At 35.0% G+C, this 6,000-nt stretch overlaps 1 protein-coding gene across 2 annotated transcripts in view; it reads right to left on the reverse strand.

The window, feature by feature from the left end:
• Positions 1-3,593, reverse strand: part of LOC124367758 (tRNA (uracil(54)-C(5))-methyltransferase homolog) — a 37,640-nt gene extending 34,047 nt beyond the window's left edge. For both annotated transcript variants that reach the window (XM_046824849.1, XM_046824848.1), the window contains exon 1: positions 3,466-3,593. The gene's annotated coding sequence lies outside the window, so the exon portion shown is untranslated. The remainder of the gene's footprint in view (positions 1-3,465) is intronic.
• Positions 3,594-6,000: the final 2,407 nt, after the last annotated feature.

Genomic DNA, 6,000 nt, shown 5'->3' on the forward strand with positions numbered 1-6,000 from the left:
ATATTGCTCAGTACACCAGCTTAAAAATAACATAAAAATTACTAAGTTAGAGCGTGTTTTGCCTCAGTTACAATGTTTTTAGTGAATGCATGTAAAAGTGGCAAATTGAGCCTGGCCATACAGCATTCATTTTATTATAAATCAGATGGCTCTGAGCATTACCATCTTACAACATTGATCCTTGGCTTTTGAATAACATTTATTTTTATTTGCTTGGCATTAACATTTAGATTTGTAATATCCCTCCACGGATTCGGGAACGCCCTATGTGCCTCCAGCAGTAATCCCAATAGCCGTGCGGGAAGCGCTACGATGATAAAAACAGTTTTCATAATAAAGTTTTGTGATGAACAATTTCTTGCTTGGAAACAAATGCGATCTAGCAGAATAAATAAGAAACAGTTTCAAGTAGTTTTTGTCTTTCCAACTATATCACAGTTGCTCTTTTATTTATTTCTTTCAGACCCAATTGACAGTATCTAGGCCATATGACGGTATTCAATCAGTTGTTCCAAGTAATCAGCTGATTCTATTTCTGGTTGTGTAGTGAATAGAGGTAGTAAATTCACTTTTCTGTTACCGGTTGCCTTGGTTGTAAACGTTTTGTTGTGTTTATCGTGTGTGAATGAACATGGTATAATTACTAATTACATAAAATGGCACGAGAAAGACAGACGCATCCCCTTGGCTAAGATGCTTCCCTGAGACTTACTGATCGGCATCCATCCTTCCCATCATCCCTCCTGTAGATAAGAAGTAAAAGCTTAAGAGAGCATGCCACATGTGCAGATAGACCAGCGTCGGCAAGCAGCACAGCTGCACCAGGTTTGCGACGTTTCGCTTTGTGTGTTGCGACTATTTTCGCGCCTTTCAAACCATCAAAGATTTCTGAGGACTTGTGCAATGTTAAAAACTTGTAACCTAACCTGTATGTTTATGAGAAAATGGTGAATATTTTATTTTATTTTGTAAATATAATAACTTTTTTTCCATAATTAGATTAATTTCAGGATAAATACAAAAACATTCAACAATGTTTCAGTGTTAACACAAACCACAAAAAAAACACTTTTGCTTGACAGCACTTCAATGAATAATTCGGAAATTGTTTAGTTTTTATCGGGGTTTTTGTGTAATATATGTGGCGGCCATTGTTCTCTAGCTTAGACAAAGGTGTTTTTGATAGGACGGAAAGGGACACTCTCATGATTTGAGATCGAATTTAGGTACTATCTCTAGGATTGTTTTTCTTTTTTGTCCATCAGTGTGGGCTTCGGTGGTGCCTGGGCCAGTTACGTTACAATTTCTGTAATTATTTAGGTCTTCGGAAATTATAAGATTAAAGGTCAAGATGGCAAATCACGAATTTGACATTATCAACGTATTCTGCTCATCCTCCTGAACAAAAAATATATAACGTTTTAGGGGGTGCAAATGACAAATAACATGATTTTAGAGGGTATATACATAAATATTTAAGTTCATAATGTTTTAATGTTCTTGTGTGCTGTGTCTGGATATCTGTAAATATTATCTGCGGGTGGGACTGATAGCGTATCTGTTATCTGAGCGCTCTGGGGCAGAAGTCAGAGATAACGCGTACTGTAGGTTTGATCGAGTGAGTGCATGACAATCATGGATCAACCATCCACTAGTTCGACCAATCGTGGTGAACTGGTGTGCCGTAAATATTATCTGCGGCTGGGACTGATAGCGTATCTGTTATCTGAATGCTCCGGGGCAGAAGTCAGTGCTTCACTAGATATTGTGTACTGTAGTTTGGATCGAGTGAGTGAGTGACGATCATGGATCAACCATCCACTAGTTCGATCAATCGTAGTGAATCGGTGTGTCGGAGATGTTAAGAGGTTACGTTTCGACCGAAACGAGATTATTTAGTTTCTGTACATTCTGCGGACCACAATAATGGTAAGTGTTCTCTATTAATGTCCATTTATATATGTATTCATTATTTTTTAAGTTTTTAACACAGTAATAATTGCCTTTCCATTACAATTCAATTTATATTTCTGACAAGCCCCTCTAGAATTTGATATTTTACTGATAGGTACTATCTCGAGGGATGTTATTCTTTCATTGACATCAGCGTGGGCTTCGGCAGCACCTTGCCCCGCGCTGATGGCCAACAGCGCTAAACACGAGCACAGCGCGAGTGGTTGAGCCACTCGTCTCAACTCGATAACAACTAATTAATTTGTAGCTCGAAATTTAAGAGAAACATTGTTCATTTGGATCAAAATTCTGCTCATTTCAGTATTATTTTTCATTTACGTTTGCAAAGATGGCGCCACATCCGATGACGTCATAACGAGGTTGAATCATGGTCACGTGATGCCCGATGTGGATGTAGAACACGGAAATATTGCTCCGTGCTTGAACAGTTGTTCCATTTTTGATGTTCTTTGTTATGATAGAACTTTGTTATTTCTCATTCCCACCCCGCCACACCTTATATTGTTTTGTTCTGTAGAACGATTCCAATAAGTTAATAACGTGAAACTCATATTTTGCCGCTCCGGCCGTTAATGTGGACAATTAACAGGCTTTACTTCCTTTTATATTTAAGTTTATTTATTAAGTTTAAATTTTGACAAATAAATCATCTGTTACAGCAATTTACTGAAGTTTTCTTAAGTTGACAGTCACTTATTAAAAAGCAAAAACTTATTTTGGTCATCTACAAGTAGAGTATATAGAGATATAGATCTATAGAGTTATAAATCCATATCAGCTAGTTATGTCAATGATTATAATTTGGTAACATTACTTCTCAATTTGGATATAAAAAAAAATCAGGTTCACTTATTGTTCTCTACACAAAAACTCAATTAACCTATCTTACCCGTCAGTTCAACTGCATGAGCAAATGCTGATCAGTTATTAGCAAGAAAAATGGGTTGTGCCAAAACCCAATCAATACCTAAATTTAGGTTTAGGATAAAAAATTAATTTCAGTGTGAAAATAACTTGAAACATCGTAGGCCTATTTTATCTGTAAAATAAAAATTAACATAACATTACTAGCCTATCAGCTTTTTTTGCTTAAATTGTAAACACCACAATTTCTAAATTAATTAGGCCTATGTGGAAACACACCAATATAAATTAATGCAGTTGTTTACAAAGCACTCACTTTGACATACTAGGCTAGTTGACAATTTAAAATTTAGTTAGGCTAGGCCTATATAGTTTTGCCAAAGAAAGAAATATTAATAACAACAAACGACATAATTAAGAACTAGTCTACCATAGAAAACGACAGAAAAATAATACCATAGTTGAAATAGCAATGTACCAAGCCCAGTTTACTAATATTGATTTTCGTATCTTGTAGGTAATCAGATTTTAATTCACAGGCCGGCCGGCATAGCCCATACTCGTATATCATTGTTAAGGTTAGTACAACTTTAAAAATATGCAATAAAAGTAATGGTCAATACTTACCGCAATAATCGTAAGGATCTAAAAAAATTAAGATATATTGCAGTATTAAAATTTACACGAACGGCGCTAAACAGCACAACTGTTCAATGACAAGAAAATACAAGATGGACGACGGGACGAAAGGGAAAGAAAAATATGCTGTTTTTCCGGCCAACGTTTACAACATTGCCGGAAATAAGCTCATTTTCTGATACGCCTTTGTAAAATAAAATAGTCCACTCGTGAGAATGGTCAGTACTATACAAAGCATTACAATATTCCTAATATAATCAGAAAGTGGCAAGCCTAATCAGTAAACGAATATTAAACACGTTTTACCTATGCATTGGGATTTATAGCAAAATGGCTTCTCTTTCACTAGTTAGTTCACTAGAACGGCCTAGAGTACAATGTAGAGTAAAAAGAATATGGTTAATTGAGTTCTAATGATTGGTGGTAACTGTTGGCAAATTATAGAACGTGCTCATTGTGTACGATTAAAAATAAATTTTAGTAGGCGCCAATGTATTCTGTAGGTAATTCTGAGCTCGCTACAATCTGGTCGATTTCTGAACACTGAACAGTCAAATCACTGATCATGACGTCACAGTACTAGTTGTAGTGTAACATTTAACTAACTAACTGTCTTAACAGCACCACTTTAACCTATATAAGCATTCGGGGTCAGTACAAACATATATCGACCCTCTGCTAGTACAATTGTATCATGTGAGATAAATCTGGTATGAATGTAATTGAATCATTGTGTTTTATTACATTAGGAAAATAAAATTTCAAATAAACCCTAAAACAGATAAACAGAACTAAATACCTCATTGAAATATACAGAGTGGGTCAGATAATCATATATGAGGAGAATGGTTAGAGCTATTACAAAGAAACAAAATGCAACCTCCCACAATCTCAAACGGGTAATTTATTTAACACTTTTTATTAAATTTAAGGGACGAGGTGTGCCAAAACTAGAGACCACGGTTTCAAATAACAGATGTTCATATGTATAATAATTCTGGATATAGTGCTGGCCAAATTATTAGACTAAAGCACATTTTTTCGTTTTTTCTTCTCAATTTTTACTAAATAAATTTTTAATTTCATGTTGGTATATGTTAAAGTATATACCCTCATTCGTGTGTTACTTTAGAATAGTATGAGCAGAAAATTTGGTAATTTTATGTTGGCGGGTGGCAACACGGCCTGTTTTGCTTATCATCTGTCTTCACAAATCTACCAGCTCCATAACCAAAATCAGGTTACAGTTAATTTTTCATGTGGTTAACATGTTTTAGGTTCAGTAGATCTTACTATTAGTGTGTTCTGTTATTATTAAAGTAAGTTTAAGGTCATTTGTGAGCGTATGAAACCACTTTTATACTTCCTTATTGGCTATTTATAAAATTATCAGGAAATTGGTAAAAAGGCGGACCTTTCACCAAGGAAATGTGATGTGGCCAAGGTTCTTTTGGTAGAACAACATAACACACAAACTGAAATAGCACACAGACTAAATATTCCACAGAAGTCAGTTAGTTGGATCAAGAAAACACTTGATATCAGTGGTATTTATAAATCCAGCTGTATCGGAAAATGTGGCCGGAAGAAAGCGTTAATACCAGCAATGGCTAAGAAGAGATTGGAATGGGTCAAAGGGATTCAGTTCTCTACTGAACCTTTGGCCCATTCCAATCTCTTCTTAGCCATTGCCGGTATTATTTTTTTGTAGGCCTGCATGCGCGAAGACCTTGTTCATTCAAGGTTCTTCTGATGGTCCTGGGCGAAGCATTTGTGCCATAATCTCTTAACTGGTCACTAAGAACCTTGCTGGTCATTTTTCTATTGACTAGTGTCATGTTTTTCAACTGTTTGGCCATCCTTGGACTTAACGCTTTCTTCCGGCCACATTTTCCGATACGGCTGGATTTATAAATACCATTGATATCAAGTGTTTTCTTGATCCTACTAACTGACTTCTGTGAAATTTTTAGTCTTGTGCTATTTCAGTTTGTGTGTAATGTTGTTCTTCCAAAAGAAGCTTGGCCACAGCACATTTCCTTGATGAAAGGTCCTCTTTTTACCCATTTTCTGATAATTTTATAAATAGCCAATAAGGAAGTAAAAAAGTGGTTTCATACACTCACAAATGACCTTAAACTTACTTTAATAATAACAGAACACACTAATAGAAAGATCTACTGAACCTAAAACATGTTAACCACATGAAAAATTAACTGTAACCTGATTGTGCTTATAGAGCTGGTAGATTTGTAAAGGCAGATGATAAACTATTCTAAAGTAACACACGAATGAGGGTATATACTATAAAATATACCAACATGAAATTAAAATTTTTTTTAGTAAAAATTGAGAAGAAAAAACACAAAAATGTACTTTAGTCTAATAATTTGGCCAGCACTGTAGGCTTTAAATTTGTAGATTAAAAACAGCTTTTAGCTATCACTGTCAAAAGGTTGGATATAGATGTGTAATTAAAATAAAACATATTTTTCTTTAAAGCGTTTAAATTGAGGTAAGACA

Source organism: Homalodisca vitripennis, chromosome 8, assembly GCF_021130785.1.
Source record: "Homalodisca vitripennis isolate AUS2020 chromosome 8, UT_GWSS_2.1, whole genome shotgun sequence".
Lineage (NCBI taxonomy): Eukaryota > Metazoa > Arthropoda > Insecta > Hemiptera > Cicadellidae > Homalodisca > Homalodisca vitripennis.